Raw genomic sequence first — 26,947 nt, 5'->3', positions numbered from 1 at the left:
TTTTATGAGAAATAGGATTATGCACCATATTTATCCTTTTCTTATATTCTTTATAAGATATATGAATTTTCTGTTTCCATTGAATTTAAACTTTCATGTGGAAGAGAATAAACATTCAAATTGGGTTTGAGAGGTAAACACTGGTTTGATCAAAAATAAATATGCCAATGATGAAAATAAAATGTTTCAATTCATATTTAATTTAAAATGCCTTTATATTTTCTTTTATTTTCATGTGTAAAAATTTCATATTTTTAAAATAAAAACTGGGCAAATTTGAGTTTAATTTTCTTCAGCTTCATCCCAGTGATGAGGTACAGAAATGATTAAAACTAGTGGCAGAAACTAACACCATATTGTAATGCAAATATCCTCCAATTGGAAAAAAAAAAGCTACTATGTATAAAATGAATAAGCAACAAAGATATATTGTACAGCACAAGAAAATATAAACTTTATTTTAAAATATTGTACAAAAAAGATCTTCACCACCCAGATAATCACGAAGGTGTGATCACTCGCAGTCACCTACAGCCGGACATCCTGAAATGTGAAGTCAGGTGGGCCTTAGGAAGCATCACTATGAACAAAGCTAGTGGAGACAATGGAATTCCAGTTGAGCTATTTCAAATTCTAAAAGATGCTGTTGTGAAACTGCTGCACTCAATATGCCAGCAAATTTCGAAAACTCAGCAGTGGCCACAGGACTGGAAAAGGTCAGTTTTCATTACAATCCCAAAGAAAGGTAATGCCAAAGAATGCTCAAACTACCACACAATTGCACTCATCTCACACACTAGTAAAGTTATGCTCAAAATTCTCCAAGCAAGGCCTCAGCAATATGTGAACCGTGAACTTCCAGATGTTCAAGCTGGTTTTAGAAAAGGCAGAGGAACCAGAGATCAAATTGCCAACATCTGCTGGATCATTGAAAAAGCAAGAGAGTTCAAGAAAAACATCTATTTCTGCTTTATTGAGTATGCCAAAGCCTTTGACTCTGTGGATCACAATAAACTGTGGAAAATTCTGAAAGAGATGGGAATGCCAGACCACCTAAGCTGCCTCTTGAGAAACCTGTATGCAGGCCAGGAAGCAACAGTTAGAACTGGACATGGAACAACAGACTGGCTCCAAATAGGAAAAGGAGTAGGTCAAAGCTGTATATTGTCACCCTGCTTATTTAACGTATATGCAGAGTACATCATGAGAAATGCTGGGCTGGAAGAAGCACAAGCTGGAATTAAGGTTGCCAGGAGAAATACCAATAACCTCAGATATGCAGATGACACCACCCTTATGGCAGAAAGTGAAAAAGAACTAAAGAGCCTCATGATGAAAGTGAAAGAAGGAGTGAAAAAGTTGGCTTAAAGCTCAACATTCAGAAAACTAAGATCATGGCGTCTGGCTCCATCACCTCATGGCAAATAGATGGGGAAACAGTGGAAACAGTGGCTGACTATTTTTCTGGGCTCCAAAATCACTGCAGATGGTGATTGCAGCCATGAAATTAAAAGACACTTACTCCTTGGAAGGAAAGTTATGACCAACCTAGATAGCATATTAAAAAGCAGAGACATTACTTTGCCAACAAAAGTCTGTCTAGTCAAGGCTATGGTTTTTCCAGTAGTTGTGTATGGATGTGAGAGTTGGACTGTGAAGAAAGCTGAATGCCGAATTGATGCTTTTGAACTGTGGTGTTGGAGAAGACTCTTGAGAGTCCCTTGGACTGCAAGGAGATCCTGAATGAGATCAATCCTGGTTGTTCATTGGAGGGACTGATGTTGAAGCTGAAACTCCAATACTTTGGCCACCTGATGTGGAGAGCTGACTCATTGGAAAAGACCCTGATGCTGGGAAAGATTGAGGGCAGGAGGAGAAGGGGACAACAGAGGATGGGATGGTTAGATGGTGTCACCAACACAATGGACATGGGTTTGGGTGGACTCCAGAAGTTGGTGATGGACAGGGAGGCCTGGCATGCTGCAATTCATGGGGTTGCAGAGTCCGACACAACTGAGTGACTCAACTGAACTGAAATCAACTTTACTTCAATTAAAAAAAAAAAGTAAAAAGAAGAAAAGGAATAATGGACTGTAAACAATAAGTAAACTTTTTAAAATTCAATTTTATTTGACTTTTTAAAATAGAATGAAAAGTGATGTCAAGCAGTTAAAAAAACTAATGAAATTTATATATTAATTTAAGACATCTATCATAACTGAAAGTCTGAAATTTAAAGTTAAATAAAGGTAAGATGTCCATTACAAAAAAAATAAATAAAAAACTCCTTATTCATTAGAAGAATACTTTCCTGAATATACTCCTTTAAAAAAAATTTAGGGAAATGTTAATTTGAAATGAGTAGAAAGGATGAGCAAATATTCAGAATCTCTTTAAAATAAGCATATTGTTATGGTTTTAAGATGACTTAACTATTAGAGGATTTATTTACTATTTGTAAATAGTCTTTCTGAATTAAGTATGTTTTATATCATTTCTGCTTACATGCATGTATAAGTAAACAAACACACAGACACATACTGCATGGAGGACTAAAAGTAACTAGAAAACATGTCAACATCCTTCAGTTTGTAACATCTCAGAGTCAAATGCTTTAATATTAAAAATGTATGAGGATTTGATGCAGATTTAAATGAAGTATCAAGCTGTATGAAACTTTATCTAGTCTTTGGCTTATTTGGCTACTAAGCCAGTGTAAGAAAAAGAAATGAAAGGGAATAAAGAGAGAGAAATGATATATTAATAGAAAGGAAAGGGAAGGAAAAAAGGGAAAAGAAATGATAGTCTAGCAAAGGAAATGAATTGGTAAAGAGAATGTAAGTCACTGAGATAAGACTAAAGATTTAGAAATTTGAGGTATATATATGTATTACATATTGGTATATTTTGTGTTGCTATATATTTTGCCTTTTATTTATATGTTTAACATGCATTGTTCATTTTTATGAATTGTATTCAATAATAAATAGGATGAAAGATTATTCATAGCATTTCTCATACCTATTTAAAATTTAGTTCTAGCAACTAAACACAAGGTGGACTTCTACATCAACTACAGAAGTACGTGAGGATAATTCCGTCTCAAAGTGTACATCTTCCAAAGTAAATAAGATGCAGTTCAGTTCTGTTTAGTCGTTCAGTGCTGTCCAACTCTTTGCGACCCCATGGACTGCAGCATGCCAGGCTTCCCTGTCCATCACCAACTCCTGGAGCTTGCTTAAACTCATGTCCATCCCATCAGTGATGCCATCAAACCATCTCATCCTCTGTCACCTCCTTCTCCTGTCTTCAGTCTTTCCCAGCAGCAGAGTCTTTTCCAATGATTCAGTTCTTTGCATCAGGTGACCAAAGTTTTGGAACTTCAGCTTCAGCATCAGTCCTTCCAGTGAATATTCAGGACTGATTTCCTTTAGAATTGACTGATTTGATCTGCAGTAGCAAATATCAAAATAAAGGCAAAGAGAGATTGTCTGCATGTAGAAAATAAGGTTACAAGTATAATGTAACCACTGTATGTTCTGTAAGGAATCCTTTATTATTGAAGTCAAATCCCCCTAAGGATTATCTCTGTGTCCCCCTAAAGTAAGAAACATAAAAGTTCATATTCTTAAGGGAACAAAGATTCTAACTTAAATTGCTGGACTTGCTTCAGTAGTTTTCTTTATATCTTTTGCATTTGTGAAAGTCAGTTCTGGTGCCTCTGAAGTAATCACACAAGGAAAAGTCTCATCTGTTTGTAGTCAGCCACAATTCAAGGAGACACTTTGTATAATCTTATTTCAGGATGGCAGAGTTTCCACATAACATATTTCAGAAAATGTCCTAAAAGGCAGCTTAGCAATAGCCACCAGCAGCAAGTCAATACAACAGTCAGCAAAGAAAGCACAAGCTGTCGGATAGAATTCTTGTTTGATAGAGAGATTTGGAAAGCTTTTGTCTTGTTTCTCTAGAGTAAACTTTTTTACTTAGTTTTATTCATTCAGGTGTCACCAGAAATGCCATGGTAAACTTTCTCAGTACTCTGAGATCAGAGAATATAACTTCAGAGAATACATAATCAAATTATATGTAGTTATTGCTAGAATAATTTTGTTTCAATATGATTATATAATTCTGAATCAGGTATCAATATATGTGATCATACAACCTTAGCTTATTATACCCTCTTAAATATAAATTCAGGCTTCCCAGTTGGTGCTAGTGGTAAAGAACCTGCCTGCCAGTGCAGGAGACGGGAGATGTGGATTCAATTCCTCCGTTGGGAAGATCCCCTGGAGGAGGGATAGGCAACCCACTCCAATATTTTTGCCTGGAGAATCCCAGGGACAGAGGAGCCTGGCGGGCTACAGTCCACAGGGATGCACAGAATCGGACATGACTGAAGTGACTTAGCATGCAAGCAATGTAAACTGATTAAATAGAAACACTGAGTAAAAATAGTAAGTCAGATAAAGAAGCCCTATAAGTAATTGGGTTCTTCAGTAAACTTGAGTTCCTAACATTTGGACAATAATAAAAATACCTTCTAAATAAATTATTTTATTTTAATTTCCTTGCATATAATTATCTACATAATGTTTAATGGTCCTATTTATGAGAGTATGCTTACTATGTTGATTTTATTTTACAAAACACATTGAAAGCATCTTTTAATTGAAATAAAGTTCTAGTTGATATTTAATATACTCTGTGGTTAAATTTAGAAGATGGAATGGAACTGTTTTATAATATTTGGTACTGGATAGCACTTACATTCAATTCAGTTCAGTTCACTTGCTCAGTACTGTCCGACTCTGTGACCCCATGGACTGCAGCATGCCAGGCTTCCCTGTACATCACCAACTCCCAGAGCCTACACAAACTCATGTCCATCACATTGGTGATGCCATCCAGCCATCTCATACCCTGTGGTCCCCTTCTCCTCCCGCCTTCAATCTTTCCCAGCATCAGGGTCTTTTCCAATGAGTCAGTGGCCAAAGTACTGGAGTTCAGCTTCAGCATCAGTCCTTCCAATGGACACCCAGGACTGATCTCCTTTAGGATGGACTGGTTGGATCTCCTTGCAGTCCAGGGGGCTCTCAAAGGTCTTCTCCAACACCACAGTTCAAAAGCATCAATTCTTCAGCGCTCAGCTTTCCTTATAGTCCAACCATCACATCCATACATGACTACTGGAAAAACCATAGCTTTGACCAAATGGACCTTTGTTGGTAAAGTAATGTCTCTGTTTTTTAATATGCTGTCTAGGTTACATTAAAGGATAATGATTTTAATTATTTTATTTATAATAGCATATATTCTCTCCTCGTGTAATTTTCTGCTTTTAGAATTTCTGATTGCACTATGATATGTTGTACTAGTCACAGAGTTTATGATGAGCTTCTATGCTATTTAGCATCCTAGGGTAAAATAATTTATCCATAATGAATAGCTAAATATTTAAATGCTATTCAACTGTCAATGGGTTTTATGCACAGCTCTGTAGTGTTGCTGTGGTTCAGGGCAATGCATCATTGCCTATTCTCTCACTGCCCAGAGTACCGTAAGATGTTAGGCTTTCAATTAATTTCATAATTTTACTGATCTCAAACAAATTTCATTTGTTAATTTTCCTGCTTAGGGTAATTGAGAAGAGTATTTGTATTAAGTTAAAATTGTTTAACTACTCTGTTCTCGAATAAAAGAAAAAAATTTTGGAACAGTTGAGATTTGTGTTTACGTCTTTAGATGATGTGGCTCCAAGAAAGAGTGGAATCAGTGGTGTGGGTGTTGGGTGGATGGGAGGGAAGAATGGTCAGTCAGCAATAGCATTGAAAATTATACACGTGTCCAATTTAAGAATATGTCAGATACAGTTATCCAGTTCGGAGTACAGAAAAATAATCACTTGTATCTTCATTTGAATGTCAGTGATTTTCCACTGAATACATTAATAGATGTTGAGCACATCTCAGGATTCTGGTGCCTTAAGTTAATAAAGCAATGACATTTTCTCAAGGTGTAGCTGTGTTCCATTGAATAACACAGGCATGCTAGATGGTGACACTTTCAGAGAAATCTACTGCATTGGTCATTTTATGTTTTTTAATACCTCAATCATGAATTCAAAGTAGCATTTTAATTGTACTGTACACCCCGTGTGTGTGCTCAGTCGCTCAGTCCTGTCTGACTCTCTTGCGACCACATGGACTGTGGCCTGCAAGTCTCCTCTGTCCATGGGATTCTCCAGGCAAGGAGAGTGGAGCTGGTTGCCATTTCCTTCTCCAGGGGGTTTTCTGGACCCAGGGATCAAACCTAGGGCTCCTGCATTGGTAGGCAGATTCTTTGCCACTGAGCCACCTGGGAATACAACTTGAGAACATTTAAAGATGTGTATATGAAGTGTTTATGATGTATATTAAGAGAGCTGGGAAGTGGCAATGTGAAGACAGTATAAAGCCTGAAAATACTCAGGGGATACTTGAGAGTTTTGTATGATATGATGAGTAGCCACTTAGGCAAGCTTGGAAGCTATCACCCTGCTTACTTACATTTAAATACTAATGAAATCCTATCAATTTAAATTCACTCTGGGATTGCAAATGTGAAAAAAAATCCCTATGTGCAGTTTAGAAAATTACTGAAATGGATTTTGAAAGAATTCCATCTTGGGGTTTTTAAGGAATCATAAAATATTCTTAGTTCTTTCCTGGTTTTGATGTAATTTATCCCTAATGAATCTCTATAGACCATGGACCATTCATAGGCGTAAAAGGGCACACACTCTCAACAGTGATTCACTTGTTATTGTTGTTTAGTTGCTCAGTCGTGTCCAACTCTTTGCGACTCCATGGACTGCAGTATGCCAGGCTACCCTGTCCTTGACCATCTCTGGGAGTTTGCTCAGACTCATGGCAATTGTGTCTGTGTTGCCATCCAACCATCTCATCCTCTGTTGCCCCCTTCTCCTCATGCCTTCAGATCCTTTGTAACATCAATGTCTTTTCCAGTGAGTTGGCTCTTCTCATCAGGTGGCCAAAGTATTGAAGCTTCAGCTTCAGCATCAGTCATTCCAATGAATATTCAAGGTTGATTTCCTTTAGGATTGACTGGTTTGATCTCTTTTCAGTTCAAGAGTCTTCTCCAGCACCACAGTTCAGAAGCATCAGTTCTTTGGTGCTCAGCCTTCCTTCTGGTCCAACTCTCACATCCGTACAGGACTACTGGAAAAACCATAGCTTTGACTGTACGGAATTTTGTTGGCAAAGTGATGTCTCTGATTTTTAATATTCTCTCTAGGTTTGTAATTCAGTGGTTTGTTTAAAATGAAGTTTCACTCACTGAATGCCAGTCTTAGCACTTCCCTCTCCCCATCACTCCATGAATATTCAGCCAAAGGCAGCAAGGTAAAACACAAGAGTTACTTCACAATCAAACAAGGGGGAAAATTATATTCTTCAACTTGTGAAATTTTAAAAGCTTAGGAGAGAAAGGGGAATTATATAAGCATATGGGGCACAAAGAAAGTTTCTAAAACAGACTACTTCTACTGCCACTGTTCTCAGCAAATAATTAACTATTACATTAAAATGGTGTTTGTAAAAATCTGTATATGATATACTATTTGATGTTTTACAAATGCTTTTTCCTGGTAAGGATATTCTTTTATGAATTAAAAATAAACTTCCTAAAATGTAAAAATTTTTACTATGGAAAATTGTATACAAAGGTAGTGAGTAAAACAAAATAATCTACCATGTAACCATATCCAGTGTAAACAATTATTGTGCAATGGACAATCCTATTGCATTGACACCCTACTCAATAAAACCTTTGGAACATTGGAAATAAAGGACTGTTATCATATAAATTTAATCCTAAATGCTTCAGTGTTTATCTCTAAAAGACACAGATTCTTTTTTCTTAACTAATACCAAATTCCTCAGAAAGTAAGAATAATCCTTTAATGTCGTTAAATATTCAGTCAGTGTTGGCAGGTCCCCAGTTGTCCTAAAGAGATTTTTGTCCTGCTTTATTGTTGGATTTTAGTGTCTTGACTTATATAAGGCTTACATATTGTTACGTCTAACTTTTTTAACATTTAGTTTCTCTCTCTCCCATTTGAGAGTAAGTTAAAACACGATGCTCCATTCCTACTTCTTAGTTCCACTTCTTAGTATCCTCTAAGAGTATACTTCCTTAGAGCCAAACAGTGTAATTTAAAAAAAAAAAAAAAGGAAGAAAGAATATCACTATTGAGAGAATACTGTGATGTAATGTATCCAAACTCAATATCAATAACAGTCTTTTCTTTATATGAATACCAAAATTTGGTTCAGAATCAAATCCAGCAGAACATACTGCATCTAGTTTTCATAGCCTTCATTCTTTTTTAATTTGGAGTATTCTTTCTTTGTCCATGATGCATTTGTAACTTGGAAAAGGACAGACTAGGTTTTACTCTTTTTTTTTTTTTGGTAAAAAATTACTGTTTTGGTTTGTGTGATGTTTCCTACTAAATAGAAAAAATTCATTCTTAGTAGAAATACAGAGATGATGTTTTATGCTTTCTTAGTGCATCATTTTGGAAAAGAAGATTTTTGAATTGTCTCCTGACTTATTATAACTTTGATCACTTGGTTAACATGGTGTCTGACATTCTTTCCATTATAGCATTACTGTTTTTCACTTTTCAATCAAAGCCTTCAAGAAAAGGCACTTGAGACTATGCAAGATGTTTCAGATCAAACATACCTCACCAGATTTATTATCATTAGTGATTCTTGTGTGAATCAATTATTATTGTGATGGTTTAAAAATGGTGTTTTTCTTGTTCTTCACTTCTTCACAAAGAGTGAAGCTTGTTGTCGTTCAGTCACTCAGTCGTATCTGACTCTGTGACCCCATGGACTGCAGCATGCTAGGCTTCCCTGTCCTTCACCATCTCCTGGAGCTTACTCAAACTCAAGTCCATCAAATCGGTGATGCCATCCAACCATCTCATCCTTTGTCATCCCCTTCTCCTCCTGCCTTCCATCTTTCCCAGCAGTGAAGTTCTCTTTGTGACCCCATGGACTATATAGTCCACAGAATTCTCCAGGCCAGAATACTGGAGTGGGTAGCCTTTCCCTTCTCCAGGGGATCTTCCCAACCCAGGGATCAAACCCAGGTCTCCAGCATTGCAGGCAGATTCCTTCCCAGCTAAGCCACAAGGGAAGCCCCAGTGAAGTTAAAGATGCTGATCATCAGTATCTTCGACATTGGTTGACATTTTATTACAAGTAAGAACTTATATTCCACATCCCTGAGTAATTTACAAACAATTTTTAGTTTTTTTGAATTTCCCTTTTCTTTATATTGAAATAGACATCTCAATATACTTAATTATTAGTAACCTTAAATACAGAGAAACTATCTCAAACCTGCTAGCCAACATGACTCAGAATCAAAAACAAAACCAATCTACTGTTGAGAGTTCAATATTTGTTTATATAATGTTTTCCTTTTTTCTTTGGTCCACAGGTGATTTGCAGTCAAAATACATTGTTCATAAGTAATTTGAGTTTCTGAAGTCTATCGTTTTTCACCTTCTTGAGGACTTTGTTCTTGCAGTTATACTTTTGTATTTGTATTTATCCATTTTACCTTGTCCATTTCCATCAGCATACAAGGTCACTTTATTTCTCTCTAATCTTAAAAATGAAAAATAGCAACAATTTTATTTCTTCCCTTCCAATTCAGATGTCTTTGTTTCTTATCACTATGGCTCATATTCTATTCAATACTACGTTAAATAAAAATTGAGAGAGTAGGCATAATTTTCTTGTTCCTGATTTTATCAGGAAAGCTTTCAGCTCTTAAACATTGAGTGTGATGTTAGCTATGGATTTGTCATATATGGTTTTTATTATGCTGACATATGCTCCTTCCATAAGAACTTTTATGGGAGTTTTTACTGTGAATGGATGCTGAATTTTATCAAATGATTTTTCTGTGTTTATTTAGATGATCATGTGATTTTTATCTTTCCTGTTGTTAGTATGGTATATTACATTAATTTGTGGATGTTTAACCATCCTTGCAACTCTGGAATAAATCCTCCTTGACTATGATGTATGATCCTTTTAATCTGGTGTTGAATTTGGTTTGCTAATATTTGTTGATGATTTTTACATTTACATTAATCAGAGCTATTAGCTTTTAATTACCTATTTTTGTAGTGTCTTTGTCTGGTTTTGATATCGGACTAATGATGGACTCATAGAATTAATTTGAGAGTATTCCTTGATTCTTCTTTTTTTACTGTATCATTATGACAGTTAAACATTACTGTATCTAAATGTCAGTGCTCACCTGAAAACCTTGCATGTAATGTTTTTTTTCCTGTTTATGTGCCAATTTGCTTCTTATTTTAGTGAACTGTAGTCTTTGATGCTTTCTTTATGAATGATCTAGGACATTATTCAAGTAAATTTTTAGGAATGAAATATTTGAAACGTATGTGTGACCATTGTTCCTCCAAATTAATGAAGTCAGTTGGATTGGGTTTGTAAGAAATTCCTCCACATCTTCCAGTACTTTATTACTCTCTTAGGAAGGCAAAAAAGTATAAGAATTCTTAGTGTCCATCACCATCTTTTTTCAGTCTGTACATTGTTTAGCAAATATCTTTCTCAGTCATGGTCAGCATTATTTCTACTTATTTTATTTCAACACTAATTGAGGCCAGTCAGTGATCCCATCTGAAATTCTGATTTAGTCATTTTAGTCAGTTTCTAATTGTTGAGTTGGAAGCATACTTGATTCTACTTTATTTTCCAAAGCTCTACCTTTACATTTTTTTTTTTAATCTTAAGTTTAAATTGGAACTGTATTTGGAGGTCTGTATTATGGTTATTTTACTTCCCATAAGCCTGCAAACAATTGATATAAAATAGGCTGTATACACACATACCAAATTGACTATTTAATTGAAATGAACACATTTTTTTTTAAAAGAGAAGAAAAACAATTCTTGTTAGAAAAAAAATCAGTCAAATATACATATTTTTTGCTTCTTCAAAAAAGTCACTTTGCAGCCTACCAGGGTTTTAATCTCAATGTAACTGAAATGGTTAGTCTATATTGTAAATAGGCATGTCTTATTTCTTTATACATCTGTATCCTTGTAGTTTTATGTTTTGGTTTTCTTTATAGCCTTATTTGTTCTAGGTCCATTATAAAGTTGTCTTACTTTGTTTTACCATTATAGAGAAATGCAGCTACTCTTCTCTACAGTTAGCTTTTTTTTTTTCCCCAATCTGCCAGCACAGAGGCTTACATTCTTCAGGAAACATTGTTAGAAGCAGATATATAATTATAAAAGAAATGCCAACAAACTCATAAATGTGTGAAGTTCCGAGATGGCCAGAAACACAAAGGTCAAAGGAATGGCCTTCAAGAAGGTTCATTTGCAAATATTGACAGGTGTCCTTTCAAAACTGATTTCTTAATTCATTCATAGAGATGAAAATAGGTGATATTCATGAGGCAACAGTATCAGTATCCAAACCATTACACCCTAGAAAAGAAAGAAATTTTCTTGGGATATGGGTATGCAAAAAAAAAAAAAAATAGAAGGTACAGGATCTGTGTCAAGAAAATATTTAAACTCTGTAAGCCTCTTTTTTTGTAATTAATACATAGGTCAAAAATGAGATAATGTGAAACCATTAAACAGATACACATTAGAACAGTTGATAGAATGCAGTCAACAAGCAAATATTTTCACTTAACTTTTAATCTTCAACACATCAAGCCTGGACTCAGGCACTATTTTGAACATTTCAGATTTGTATATATTATAGATGTTTGATAAAAACCTAGATGATAGGATACACTGATCTGTAATATTAATTTTAGATAACCTTGAATTTCTCCACTTAATGTTAGAGGATCTAATTTTGAGAATTTTGGAGAAAGAAAAAATACTTTCAAAAATGCAATAATTTAAAATTCCTGAAGAAATGTTATGGAAGAATCGTCGTTTTAATGAAACTCAGTTGCTTTTAATATTTGAAATCATTTGTTTGATGCTTCCATAAGCCATTTACTAAACACTTAAGCAAATTTGACCTTAGAAAGAAGGGCTATAAGATTGGAAATAAGGGAACAGTTTTAAAGACATCAACAATATATTAGAAAGATTTTATTAAAATCAAATTTTAAACATTCAAATATCTGTATCCCAAACACCTGAACACACATGTTGCTTTTAACTCTCAGATACTGGAGATGGTTGCTAGATATTTATTTAAAAGAATTCAAAGGTAAAAATATGGCTGAATGAATGTCAGCCTGTAACTTGAATGCTGCTGGCCATGCCACATCTAATTCTAATTCTCTCTTTCAGGGAGAGAGCTGAGTACTGTGAAGCAGGTTCATCAGTGTCCATCTTTGATGTTTGCAATATGATATAGTATCGATTAAGAAATCCTCATGTCAGGCCACAGGAGGGGAAAAGAGAGCTTCTGACTCAAGTCCAGGACAAATACATATTTAAATGAAGCACCTAGAAGTCTGAGCTGAGAATTAATTTTAAACCCAAAATGAAACAAACTTAGAAAACGCCACTGTGTTTTTATGGTTTTCTTTGCCAGGCATGTGAATTAGAGGAATTGTTGTTTAAGTATCATTGTCCTCAACTTTCTCAAAGAATGAAGCTTCAGGTTCCTAGTCCAACTGGAGGGCTTGTCCCCCAGTGTCTCCTGAGTTTTATAAACCATGTGACTAGCTCTCATGAGACGCACTTATGAGTCCTGCCAGTGACCTGGGAAGGGGATTAAGTCTGTGCCACGGCTTCCCTGATGGCTCAATGAGTAAAGAATCCTCTTGCAGTGCAAGAGACATAGCAGACCTAAATTCAATCCCTGGATAAAAAGATTTCTTGGAGGATGAAATGGCTACCCACTCCAGTATTCTTGCCTGAAAAAAAATCCCATGATCATAGGGATCTGGCAGGCTGCAGCTCATGAGGTTGCAAAGAGTTGGACACAACTGAGTGACTAAACACACAACACAGTAACATAGAAAGGTGGCCCAGCTTTGCATGTTGGGTGGGGTTGAGGTGTGGTTGCAGGATGGATATGCGCATTTGACCTGATGGCCTGGGGAAGACAATGGCAGACTACTCAACCCCCCTCAGACACTGGCTGCTATACTCTGGCCTTTGACAATGTTATTGTTTTTATTATTACATTACATAAAGTGAAATCTGGAAACTTAAATTCTAGATTTTACTTTATGTTAAATTTCTAACTTTTCCATTACAACAATAAAATAAGATAAACCTAGCATGCCCATATAAACACATTTATGTATTATTCAATAGAAATTCAAAGTACACTCTTCTTTTGAAGCTCAAAAGCTTTATCAGCTTTGTTTTTTAGAAAGGAACTTAAGGTTTCCAGATTGTTAAAATAGTTTGAGAGCAGCCTAAACATCACCTTGGAGATTTTAACACCATGTCATAGCAAGAAATGAAAAGTAGAGTGCTTAGTGAAGAGGCATACGTCCTGTCAACTCAGAAAGTGCTTCTTCTGAAACACCAGGCTTCAAGGAAGCATTTCCAAATGGGTTTGAGGAAAAAAATCTTCCTGGGAATGTACTTGGGTAAATAAGCAAAGGCTATTTCAGTCAAAATCTTCTCTGAGAAATGTTCCTTTTTTCCACTCTCTCAAAGAGATTTTTTTAATGCACCTTCCCTATTTGCATTTTTAGATACAAGAAAGAAAATAGGAGTAAATTGACATACCTAGTTTGAAAAGAAGTTGCAAACACATAGTGACATCTCAAGTTAGATTTTGAAGAAGAAAAATGCAGGTTTAATTGTTTACCAAGGTCTTCCAGATTAGGTGCTTTTATTTTAATTTGGAGAGTTCCAGAATGAATTTTATACTCTTTTATCGAATGAAATTCCTATGTGTAAAAATATGAAATACATTTGTCCTAGTCAATGATTAACTTTCTTAATCTTTTTAAGTTATGGCTCATAAATTATAGCTTTTTGTTGATGAAATTGTGCTACAATCCCTATGTTAACATTTTCATAAGGCAACTTTGTCTACCCGTCTCCCAATTCTACCATCTTTTGGAAACTGTAGACAATAAAATTACAAACAAATTAATATGAAATATTATACCAGGCAAAAGTGTGTGCTGCAAATAGAATACAGCAGGATAAAGGCTGAGAAAGGGTTGGGCTGGGGGTGTGAATGTGCTTCATTAGTTATGGTGTCAGAGAAGACTTTTACGATTTTGGTGGCTGTTATAGACTGAATGTGGGTGCCCCCCCCAAAATTCATTGAAATCTAATCCACAGTGTGATAGGATAGGAGGTGGGGGTCTTTCGGTGGTAATTAGGTCATGAAGATCGAACTTTCATAAGCAGGATTAGGACCCTTAGGGGGCAATTAGGTCATGAAGACGAAGCTCTCATAAATAGAATTAGTACCCTTAGAAAGGGGCTTCAGTGGTAAAGAATCCACCTGCAGTTGCAGGAGACACAAGAGATGAGGGTTCGACTTCTGGGTCAGGATGATCCCCTGGAGAAAGAAATGGCAATTGACTCAGCATTCTTGCCTGGGAAGTCCCATGGAGAGAGGAGCCGGGTGGACAGTCCATTGTGTTGCAAAGAGTCAGACACTGCTTAGCAACTGAGCGCAGCGCAGAGCACCCTTAAACAAGGGACCGCAGTGAGCTCCTTGTTCACCTCTGTCTCATGAAGACATAGTGAAAAGCCTGCTGAAAGAACCAGGAGGCAGATCCTCACCACACTCCGCAGCTGCTGTTGCCTTGATCTTAGGCTTCAAAAAGTCTCCAGGACTGTGAGAAATAAGTTTCTGTTGTGTACTAATCGCCTACTCTGTGGTAATTTTGTTACAGCAATCCAAATGAACTAAGACAGTGGTATTTTTATATCTGTTACAAATATTTTCTCCCACTCTGCTTTTTTTCTTTCACTTTATCAGGAACTTTTATATAAATATACATTATCATTTGGATATTGTTTAAAAATCTGTATCAGCTTTTATAGATTTGTTGTAAAGAATTTCTATGCCTCAATGCTGTTTTGAAAAATGTAAACCATACATATATTCTACTCTTTATATTTACATTTTTTGTGAATGGTAAAAAGAGATGGAACTTTATTTTTTTTAGAATAGATCATTTTTTCCAGCTTATTTTTTAATTAGTCCACATTTCCCCACATATTTTAAATTCTAACTTAACCATATTAATTCCTATTTGCACATCCATCAGTAATATATTCAGTTTTTCAAACTGAGAATGAGGAATGGGAAGATATTGAATATGAAAAGTAGCCCAAAGTTTTCTGGATCCTGTTGTTGTTTGAGGCCATGCAGTGTCATCAAAACTCTTTATTAAGTAGGGTCTTTCTTAAGGTGTACCTATGAGGCTTATAAATACTGAAAAAAAAATGTTTTCTATTACTTAAATATGGAGCAATTTGACCATTAGAGCAAAGTATTTGTCTATGGTTTACTTTGTAATTATAAAATAAGATATTCCCATTTTTATTATATTTATTAGTATGTGGGAGTTAGTCTGATTATGTAGTGTAAGTCATTGCTAGTAATTACTCCCCTCAGCCCTACCTTCCACAAAAACAAAAGAATGATATTTCTGTACAACTAATAATATCTGTTCATTTAATTCAGTAGTAATCACTACTCTATATATAAAGTAGAGTTGAGTATTATAATGTCTCTTTTAAAATTAAGATTTGGGAAAAATGACATTTGTAGAGCCAATATGTTCCTTTAAAAAAATATCTTCCTAGTTGACAACGTAAATTTTGTAATTAACATATACTTTTTGTCCTTTGTACACAAGAAAGCACTGAACCAAATGAGTAGTCTAATTTTAAAAACTGTATTTGACTCATAGCTGGATACCCCCTTAATTCACACTCATATTCCCCATGATAATAAATTCTTTTGCTCTGGTGTTTTTGCTCTATTGCATGTATTCTAAGGGAACTGCCTCAATTTTTCTGTGAAACAAATCTAAATAAAGTTATATTTATGATATATAAATATATCATACACAAAGCTTAAATACAAATAGCACAATAGAAATAACTATGAATTATATTACCATGAAGTATATTAATGGTAAAAGAAATAAAATGAAGCCAAGGATAAAATACATGCCATAAGGTTCTACACACTTTTTAGAATGGGACCACAAATTTGCTCTGAACTTTCTGAGAATCACTAGCAAGGGAAAAATCTTCTCAGTTATATTACTCAGAGTGCCCAGAGTTAAGATGAAGTTTGGGAAGTCTATCCCCATTTCTAAGACCTCAGTAAATCTTATCCCAGGAATCCTCCTAAGGACCATACACTGTGATGTATAGAATACTTATCAATATGTCTACAGTAAACAACTCTAATTTCTCCTCTTTGGAAAATAACCACAGAGCAGAGATTTAACATTGCTAATTCAGGAAATTCTGTATGTTACACAGTAAGCTAATTCTATGTTAAACAGTAAGTAAATATGTGTGCTAAGTCACTTCAGTCATGTCCAACTCTTTGCAACCCTATGGATGATAGCCTGCCAGGCTCCTCTGTCCTTGAGATTCTCCAGGCAACAATACTGGAGTGGGTTGCCATGCCCTCTTCCAGGAATAGTGGGTGGGGTTAATTCCCTATTTTAAAGGCTGAGGAGTCAAATGAAGATTTATGCCTGAATGGCAGGCTGCTCTACCTATGGGTAATTAAAAGTGGATGACATAAATATACATACAAATGCATATTAATTAATTCAGGTCTTAGGAATAAGCACAGCATTCTCTTCAGAGAGGTTTTAGTGAGTTTACATGTGCATTGCCTTGCACAGTGGGAGCACATGCAGTATATTATCACTCCACATAGTAGAGCAAGAAGTTTTATAATAAGGTTTAGATATGATTTGAACTGAACAAGACACTTAAATTTCTCTAAAAGAAAAATGGAATTGATAGCACTTAACCTGCAGGAATACTATAAAAAATAAGTGCAGTGGGTATGTGAGAGACACTGTATATGTAACTTGGGTACACTACAGAAACTGTAAATTCTCTGCAGTGCATATATTCTGTATATAGTGATAATATTGACAAATTATTATATGATTGCAAAGTTCTGCTTAATTTCTCAGTTTCTGTATTACAATGCATATTTATTATGCTTTAAAACTGCAACTTGGGCTGTAATGCCCTTTCACCAGGCATTGTAAGATGTATAATAAAACTACAAAAATGCAGTCATTCATAGAATTCACATATCAGTATAACACCATTTAAGAAGCAAATATGCCTTACTGTCCCCTTGCCTGAGTAGGCATTCGTATGAGTGTATACTTTGCACAGTAAGTATTTAAAAATTTTCTCCAAAGTATAACTATCTTGGACATAATATAGGGAATGAAATGATGTGAATGAAGAGGCACCTGTATATAAGATCTTTGAACTATGACCATATCACCAGTAACCCAGCATACATGAATTTTGAGATGTTTTCATAGAATCTGTTTTATTTTATTTTTTTAGAGTTCAAGTTACTCGCACTTTATTTATTAATTAAATTTTTAAGGGAGTATAGTTGATATACAGTGCTGTATTCATTTCAGATGTACAGCAAAGTGAATCCATTATATATACATATACATACATATATACATATGTACATACATATATGTGTGTATATCACTCTTTTTTAGATTCTTTTCCCATATAGGCCATTACAGAGTATTGAGTAGAGGTCCCTGTGCTATACAGTAGGTTTTTATGTTTTGACCCAAACACTTCTTCCTCATGACTAATAGAACATATTGGCAAGTTCTCTAAGTTTGAATATGCTCTCTGTGTCCAAGGAAACAGGAATTAAAATGGCATCAAATGAGATAGTATATACTACTATCTTAGTTTGATTAAAAGTGTATTCTAATCAACTTATATAATCAGGAGAAGGATAAATATAACTTAAGTAGAGCTCTGCCAGGAAAACAAAAATACTACTACATTTATTTTTATGGGAATTATGTAATTTACCATCATTTGCTTTAAAAGAATCTGTATTCCTTAATACTCAACAATATCCAAAGTTCAGTAAACATTATATTTAAGTATTCAGTGTGAACTTAATGACAAAATTAATTCAAAATAAATTCAATATTATTGTTCTGATATAGAAATTTTCTGCTGTATTCCTACTTATATAAGTTCTATGTCATTTCTAGTTTTATTTCAAATGTTAGTATTTTATGAAAGGAGTTCTCTAGAATCATTTTTGATACAGTTCAAGAATCCTTATGTTTATATGTAATGCAACTTATCAGGAAAGTAAAAGATATTTGAAATTTTCAATTTGGAAGAAAAATAGGGCCCAGCTTTTTTTAAGAATACAGTTTTTTTTTTAAATTTTCCTTCTTTTACAACTTAATAAACTCAATTTTAAAACAGCTTTATACAGTTTGCCCTTTAATTTCAGGGGTTCTGCATCTGTGGATTCAACCAACAACGTATCAAAAGTATTTGAAAAAATTGCAAAAAGTTCCAAAAAGCAGAATTTGCCTCATACCAGTAACTGTTTACATAGCATTTGCTTTGTATTTACAACTATTTACATGGCATTTCCACTGTGTTCAGAATTATAATTAATCTACAGATGATTTAAAGTATATAGGAGGGTGTGCATAGGTTATATGCAAATACTGTGCCATTTTATATAAGGGACTTAAGTACCCATGGGTTTTATTATCTGCTGGGGGTTGAAGGGACAACTGTATCTATTATCTCTTCCACAATAAACATTGTTTAATCTGGTTTTAATCTTCTATAGATATGAGGAACTCAACTAGCAAAGCCAGTAATCCTTACTCAGAACATAAATGGATAAAGATATTTGTTTAAAGCTTAGAAATTTTCTAATTATTTCAGTGTGGTTTTCATGTTAACTTTTTTTTTCCCAAGAAAGATAAATACCAAGTGAAATTGCATGGAGGATTATCAACATTCTGTTGTCCAAGTCTGAAGTGATCACAGAGAATTCGTGAATTGGAATTGGAAGAAGAGAAAAGAATGCTGACAGTCTCACATTGGTCACTAGGAGAGTCTCAGGAAGGAAGATTTTGTCTCAGCTTGAGTTGATTAGAAACAAGTATTGTTCCAATAAAGTACGACAGTGTTAGTGGCTCAGTTGTGTCTGACGTTTTGCATCCCCGTGGACTGTGGCCCACCAGGCTCCTCTGTCCAAGGAATTCTCCAGGCCAGAATAATGGAGTTGGTTGCCATTCCCTTCCCCAGGGGATCTTTCCAACCCAGTGATTAAACCCGGAGTCTTCTGCATTGCAGGCGGATTCCTTACTGTCTGAGCCACTTTTTACTGTGTTTCAATTGTGTGTGTGTGTGTGTGTGTGTGTCTATTTAAAGTAGTACTTAGTTTACCTTTGTCTCAACTAAAATCAACTCTGTAATCCACTGTCAGACCAAATTCTGATGCATTGCTTTCAGTCTGCCAGGCCCTTAGACAAGAATGTGCAATGTCTCCCAAATAAGCATTTTAACAGGTTGAACTGATATTTATATCATATAGTTTAATTAGGTGAGACTCCTCAGTGTCCACTAACAAACTTCTATTTCATTTAAGTAATATTTACTAAGTGAATGATATATTCCAGGAATATAAAATGGAGCAGGTCATATAAAGTTATATTAATATATTAAAGAATATGTACACTATCCTAACTTCACTAAGAATCTGTTGATTTTTTTCTTGAGGAAAGTAATGAAGTTTTCATTTTAGAATGATCTTTCTGATTGAATAGGAAAAATGATTTGAAGAAGGATGAGTCCAGTTAAAGTTGGTTTTTATCAAATCATTCATTATTCATCTCATCTCATCTACAGTGTCCAATTTTCTGTTAAATCTATTCCTGGGGTTTTTAATTTAATATATGATAACTTTAGGGTATCTATGCAGTTCTTTTTTTATAGATTTCAATTCTGTATAGAATATCTTCATCTTCATATTTATTTGAGCCATTTTCCTTTTTTTATTTACTATATTAATGCACTTATTTTGCAATCTTTGTATGAAAATTCCTACATCTGGATTATGTGTGTCTCCTTTTGTTTTTCTCTTTGTCAGTCAAATTTTCTTGCCTCTTTGTAAGTGTAATATTTTTTTGGACACTAGATATATGTAAATAAAAGGGCCATAAGACCATATGATTCCATCTTCTTACAAATCAGATAGTCTCTTTCCTCTGTTTCACAAATTAAACTGTGTCAGGTGTGGACTGCAATTTACAAGTTCACATTTTATCTCTATTCATCCCTTTTCTCTGAATATAGTCTTCTTAGAATTGTGAGTGTGTATCTGATTAGGATCTTATTTGTAGCCTTAAGACATTGTAGCTTTTTTTTTTTAATCTGTTGTCCAGCCTAGATGCCCAGCCTCCCATTCAATGTACTGGGAATCATTGGTGGCTCAGTGTTAAAGAATCTGCCTGCCAATGCAGGAGACCACCTGCAATGCGGGAGAAATGGCTTCTCTCCTTGGGTCGGGAAGATCCCTTAGAGAAGGAAATTATAAACTGCTCCAGTATTCTTGCCTGGGAAATTCCATTGACAGACTTAGTCTGGCAGTTCTATGGCCATGAGGTCACTAAGTCAGCCACAACTTAGTGACTAAACCCCGTGACCATCCAGTGTAGCTTCAGAGCATAGCTTGTGCCTTAACTGGATAACTGGCCATGTGCTTGAAGTCCAGCCCTTTCTCCCAGCAGGTCTTTTTACTCAAATACCATGAGAAATGGTAATCTTCCAGATTTCACTTCCAAATCTTTGCCTTTAAAGATTTTAATGTAACTCGATGGTCTATACAACCTCAGGACCCAGCAAATATATAAATATATGTATACATATATGAATATATATGTGTGTGTGTGTATATATGAATATATGCGTATATTTAGCTTTCCTGGTGACTGAGGCAGTAAAGAATCTGCCTGCCAAGCAAGAGACCTGAGTTTGATCCCTGGGTCTGGAAGATCTCTTAGAAAACAGAATGGCTACCCGCTCCAGTATTCTTGCCTAGAGAATTCCATGGACAGAGGAGCCTGGCAGGCTCTAGTTCATGGGTCGCAAAGAGTCAGATATAACAAAGAAACTAACGTTTCACACTTTGGGTACACCAGCCATACATTTGGTGATTCCCAGTTCCCAAGGCTCTTCACCTCATTTTCTCTCTTTCACAAAGAAGTTTGGGATTCTCTCTTTATCCCAGCAGAGGCTTTCTATTGTTAGTCCATGTGTGTGTGTTCATTTGACTCACTCTGCAGCCCCATGGGTTGTAGCCTGCCATGCCAAGAATGAACATGCACCCCCGAGAAGGGACGTCTTGGATGGCAACTGTCAGCATTATCATTCACCTCAGAAAGTCTTGTCCAGCAAAAGAAAATGCAAACCTAAGTCATCCTTCTCATTTGGAGGATAGGATACTAGAAGTCACAGCATGTAGAATATCATGATTGCCTACATTACCAGCAGTGATAATATAAGATGAAGTATAGATGAAGAAAAAGATACTGGGTGATCAAGGAGTATTGATATTTAGTTGCTCTGGTGAAAATGGTGATTACAAAGATAGTGGCAGGTAGTGGTCACTTTTGACAGCATTGGAAAATTTATTTTGGGAAAAGAAAAATCAAAGCCTAGAATTCCTAACTAATATCTTAGTTGGACAAAAGGCAGTTTTCATTTCATATTTGAAGAAGTTTATATCTCTTTTAGCTTCAGGTCAGATAGGGCCTAGGATTGAGGCTAAAATAGAATTCTACACAGATTTAAAATAAAATAGAAGTGCTTTATGAACTGCTATGGGGTGACTTACAAAATGCCAAAATATGTTTTTTATAGAATAAGAAAACCATGATAAAATACATGGCTACATGTGTATTTGTATTGAGTGCATATGTATAATATGCCATCATTTGCTTGAGTAAGACTAAGATTGCATATATATTTTCTTATTTTTGTAAAAAAGATAAATAATGTACCAAAAATTACTCAAATTGTATGTATGATGGATGAAACTGATATGAACTGAATAGGGCAGGAAGTTGGAGAAGGAAATGGCAACCCACTCCAGTACTCTTGCCTGGAAAATCCCATGGAGGGAGGAGCCTGGTGGGCTACAGTCCATGGGGTCATGAAGAGTCGGACATGACTGAGCAACTTCACTTTCACTTTTTACTTTCATGCATTGGAGAAGGAAATGGCAACCCACTCCTGTGTTTTTGCCTGGAGAATCCCAAGGACGGGGCAGACTGGTGGGCTGCCGTCTATGGGGCCGCACAGAGTCAGACACGACTGAAGGGACTTAGCAGCAGCAGCAGCAGGGCAGGAAGTATGGTTTCTCTGCCCACACCTTTTATTTTGCATATTTAAATAATAAACAATTCAATGAAGATTAAAAATAAGTACTTAGATGTGACTATCCCAGTCCTGTACAGCTGAGAAGAGAAAGAGTGGTAGCAGGGCAAAAATTATTTAATGGGCAGAAAGCAGACAATAATCCCAATAAGGAAACAAGGAGACCAACAGGAGAAAGTCAGAAAGGAATAGGACATTAGCAGAGTTCTGTGATAGAAATCAAGGGGGATGAGATGTTTTCCATTCAGTTCTACAGGGAGGGAAAATAATAAACAGTAGGATGATCCATTGGATTTGACAGTTAGGGGAAAGGATTAGACCAAAAAAAAAAAAAAAAGCTGGAAAGGAATTGGGGTGGGGAAAAAGGAAAAGAAAAAACTGTAAATCAAAGAAGGAGCTCAAGATGTCCCTCAAAGACAAATATTTCATGATCATTTTGCCCAGGGCTCACTCCAGAGTTAACATATTTGATGAACTGGTTTAATTCAGTTCTTCAGTGTCAATACAGATAAAGGAGGCAAATATAAAACAAAATAAAACAAAACAGGAAAGAAAGCAAGCAAGAAATCCCCAGATGGTTGTTTAAATTAGTCTCTTAACAACAGGGTTTGTTTTAGTTTTTCTTTGTTTCTCTGTGTTCAAATCTGAGTCTTTTGCAGGAAATCATGTATTGGGCTAGAGCAATTCTCCGAAGGCCCCCGACACTGGAAATCCTTTCAGGATGTTTAGTCATTTTCCCATGCATGCATGCTTTGCCTCTGAGCCCATTGTTTGAAATGTCTGTTGCTCTTCAGGTCACAGAGGAGGGAAATTGTTCAAAATGACCATGCTGGCTTAGCCCGTGGAGAAGGAAGTCAACATACAAGAAGTTCAATTACTGAATTTAAAACAGAAAAATGTATTTCTAAAGTCACAGTTATGTTCAACTAGAATGTATCCACAACTAAAAAATGGCATTTTTCTGTTTTAAATTTACAGTCATTGCTATCCTACTGCTCTCCCTGGGGCTAAGCCAGTGCTGCCAGTTGCATTGCGCTGCTGGAACAGAATGGTCATGGTGACTTCACATGGGCTTGCCTGAAGTAGAGCCAGATCTGTTAAAAGAAAAAGCTTTTTATATATGAACCCCCAAGTAAAGTGATGATGAGGATATGGAAATAGGTGATAGATAGAAAGATGGATACACATACACAGGTAGATGATCAGACAGAACAGAGAGGAAATTAATGCTGTTCGAAACTGCAGATGGTGATTGCAGCCATGAAATTAAAAGATGCTTACTCCTTGGAAGGAAAGTTATGACCAACCTAGACAGCATATTAAAAAGCAGAGACAGTAATGTCTTTGCCAACAAAGGTCCGTCTAGTCAAGGCTAAGGTTTTTCCAGTAGTCATGTATAGATGTGAGAGTTGAACTATAAAGAAAGCTGAGTGCAAAAGAATTGATGCTTTTGAACTGTGGTGTTGGAGAAGACTCTTGAGAGTCCCTTGGACTGCAAGGAGATCCAACCAGTCCATCCTAAAGGAAATCAGTCCTGGGTGTTCATTGGAAGGAGTGATGCTGAAGCTGAAACTCCAGTACTTTGGCCACCTGATACGAAGAGCTGACTCATTTGAAAAGACCCTGATGCTGGGAAAGATTGAGAGCGAGAGGAAAAGGGGATGACAGAGAATGAGATGGTTAGATGGCATCACCAACTCGATGGATGTGGGTTTGGGTAGACTCCAGGAGTTGGTGATGGACAGGGAGGCCTGGAGTGCTGCGGTTCATGGGGTCGCAAAGAGTCGGACACGACTGAGCGACTGAACTGAACTGAATTGAACTGAAACTGTCATAAGAGTGGAAATTATGTTTTTGTTCACCACAGAATCAGGAGTATCTCTTAATAGAGGGGATAAAATCTAACACTGAAAGCAAAAAAGTCATATTCCCTTTGGAGCTTGAGTTTTGGCCCCACACTCATGACATTTTGAGAAGCAAAGAAATTTTTAGTTCCTAATGTCACTTTGTCAAACAGTTTTATCGTTCCAGGTCTAATCCTTTTTAGCATTGTTAAAGATCTTACCAGAGTCTCAGTTATGTTCAAAAAAAAAACCAAAACAAAACAACACAAAAGGAATATAAGTACAAAAGAGAGATTTTGGTTCAATCTGGCCTGAATATTAGTCATTCTGTACTAGTCTTATGTGGTTTGAGTGCTCATGTGACTTTTCTCATAAATTGAGCCACTTTTGAGGAAGGATAAACTGGAGGGAACACATGCTAAAATGTTGATTTCCTCTGTATTTTTCTTTTGAAACTGCCAATTTTATTTCTATTTATCTTTTCAGGTCTACAAAAATATTGAGTCTGCTTGCTATTGGGTTTCTATCTGCAAAATTAAGAGGTACATCTCAGTAGTTTCCTGGCTCCCCACTCCTTGGGATGAGTCTAAGATATTATCTCTTTTCCTCTTTCAGTTGTGTTCTGGCCTCTGCCATTGCCTAAGTCAGGACCACCAGAGTAAATTGTTATCTGACTCCAATTAGGGTAATTAATAACTACCAAAGGACTGCCTACAATAGTTTGGGCACAAACTGCAAGGAACAGTGAAGTATCCAGGACTGGTAATGATAGACTGTTACCAGTAACAAATCTAAATGGAGGAGGAGACAGACTGATAAATAGTATCTAAAAAGGCTTAAAGTGGTGTTGCTAACACTCTGAAATTTGAATAGATGAAGACCTACCTAAACCCAGCAGAATCATATAGAAAGGGCCAACTTGAGAGGAGCCCTGACCTTCACTGAAAGGATGTAGCCAACCTATGGAGGGCAAAAGAGAAAATATCATGACAGTGTACATCCCAGTATCACTCAGTAATGATGCTACTTCCCTCTAATCTCCTCATAGGACTCACCACTGGCTGAATCTAAACAAACCAGAAAACATGGGCGCCTTTTTGTATAACCCATATGAGTCAGTTCTCTTAAGACACAGAGCAGGAACCCTACTCCTGCTTTCTGTGGAGAGAGACTCTGAGAGATAAATGGAAGATAATTGCAATAGTCTGTGGCTTTTCGCCTTCAGCAGCCACTCTGTCCTTTGTATAGTAAAGCATTTGTGTCTCAGACACAGAAGACCCACAAATTACCGTCAAGATATGACATCATCTCAGGGTGGTAGAAAATGTATTATACTCCAAAATTAAAATCTACAGCTTTAGTCACACATAGCATTTTCTTCTATTAAAAAGTTGTGTCCTCTGGTTGAAGACAGTATTATAAGAGATGTCATGCTGTGTATAAAGCATTCAGCAAGTGAAAAAGATAATAGTACAGACAAAACCACTACAAAAGGGGAAAGCAAATCCAAACCTGGAATATATGTGTGTTCTAGTAACAATAAAGAGCCATGTGCTGTGAAAGGAAGGGTCCACCATGGTGAACCAACCACTGGGAAGCCTACTGACTTCCCTAGAGAATGGTGACATACTAGAGATCAGCATCTGCCTCTGTGATTGGCAGGTTGGGTACTCAAGCCGTCACTTCTTTCACATTAGGTGACCAAACAGATTTACCGCCAAAGTTGTGTCATCTGAGAAAATGTCCCTTTAGAATATAAGGATGAGGTCACTGCTAAGTGAGGCAGCAGTGCGAAAGCCATCAACCTCAGTTAGAAAACCGTGAAGGTTCTTCTATACTTAGGCTATTGTTTTTTTCTCTTAAGTTAATTGGCCATGGTTTGTGATGGACAGGGAGGCCTGGCATGCTGCGATTCATGGGGTCGCAAAGAGTCAGACATGACTGGGCGACTGAACTGACTGACTGACTGACTGTGATAGAAGTCGTGAATTTGTTAACTCTAGGAGAGTCTGTGCTCAGATTTTCAGTTGGGATTTTCCAGCATCTCCTACAGTATAATTCTCTGCCTAGAACTTCCAATATGACCCTCTGGGGAGTCATATGATCTGAATAGTAGGGTATCTTGTAAGACTACAGCCTGGACCTGCTGCAGAAATTTGCGCCCTAAGTCTCAATCATGGTTGTATTCCATAGGGATTATCTTTAATACAAGATGGGCAGATAGGAGCAGTCAAGTGTAGAATATGCCGCTCTAAAATCTGAGGGGTCTCACAGAGCACTGTGCCTCCTGCTCTTCACAGGTGGTGTGAAGTGAAGCAAGGTTGTTCTTGTTTTAATAGGACTATCCCTAAATGCTCCATTGCACTGCATCCTTAGAAACTGCACCAATAGGGTAGGCCTTAAGTTATTGAGGGTTTATATACCACATTTCTGGAAGCGTATATAATAGTAAGGCTGCTGGTATTCTTACTGCTTATTAGATCCAGTGTAAGTGAAAATCCCCTAGATTTTCAGTGTAATGTATCAGCAAGATTAATATTATGAAGGATATCAAGATGACCGTGACAACAGAGAGAAAAGCAGAGCAGTAAAGGTGTACTCTTGTCCTCACTACATAGTT

General features: G+C 36.2%; 1 long non-coding RNA gene across 2 annotated transcripts in view; it reads left to right on the top strand.

The window, feature by feature from the left end:
* The first annotated feature begins 14,708 nt into the window (after nucleotides 1-14,708).
* The window catches only part of LOC110127190 (uncharacterized), a 35,589-nt gene continuing 23,350 nt past the window's right edge, over nucleotides 14,709-26,947 (top strand). For both annotated transcript variants that reach the window (XR_002310697.2, XR_002310698.2), the window contains exons 1-2: nucleotides 14,709-14,864; nucleotides 24,814-24,869. This is a non-coding gene — a long non-coding RNA (uncharacterized lncRNA). The remainder of the gene's footprint in view (nucleotides 14,865-24,813; nucleotides 24,870-26,947) is intronic.

The sequence above is a fragment of the Odocoileus virginianus genome, chromosome 1, assembly GCF_023699985.2.
Source record: "Odocoileus virginianus isolate 20LAN1187 ecotype Illinois chromosome 1, Ovbor_1.2, whole genome shotgun sequence".
NCBI lineage: Eukaryota > Metazoa > Chordata > Mammalia > Artiodactyla > Cervidae > Odocoileus > Odocoileus virginianus.
This window is presented reverse-complemented; position numbering and strand designations above follow the sequence as displayed.